Here is a 583-nt window from a genome sequence, read left to right as displayed (position 1 = left end):
CGACACGGGCTCCCATACGAGATCATCGCAGACAACAGTTCACAATTCACCTCGCATCATTTCAAGGGATTATGCGACAGATGGCGAATTCGACTCAACATGTCAACCCCGAGAAACCCGCAAAGTAACGGCCTAGCCGAGTCGACGAACAAGACCATCATCGACGGTCTGAAAAAATGACTCGACTTAAAGAAAGGTTGCTGGGCAGATGAACTAGACGGTGTCCTGTGGTCCCACAGAACAACTCCTCGCGGAGCGACGAAGGCTACTCCCTTCTCGATGGCCTACGGCGTCGAGGCAATGGCTCCCGCAGAAGTGAACGTGACGAGTCTGCGCCGATCGCGAATGCCACAAAACGTCGAACTCAACCGCGACATGCTGCTCGACGCACTCGACAACATCGAGGAAAACCGTAACCAAGCATTACTCCGTATCCAGAATTACCAGCATCAAATCGAGAGCCACTACAATAAAAAGGTCAAATCGCGTCCTCTCGAAATGGGCAACCTTGTCTTAAGAAAGGTCTTCATCAAACCAGGAGTATACCGCCTCGAGACTTCAACAGGCGAAGCAGTACCGAGAG

This window comes from Brassica oleracea, chromosome C7 (assembly GCF_000695525.1).
Source record: "Brassica oleracea var. oleracea cultivar TO1000 chromosome C7, BOL, whole genome shotgun sequence".
NCBI lineage: Eukaryota > Viridiplantae > Streptophyta > Magnoliopsida > Brassicales > Brassicaceae > Brassica > Brassica oleracea.
The sequence above is the reverse complement of the archived record's forward strand: the minus strand, read 5'-3'. Positions refer to the sequence as shown.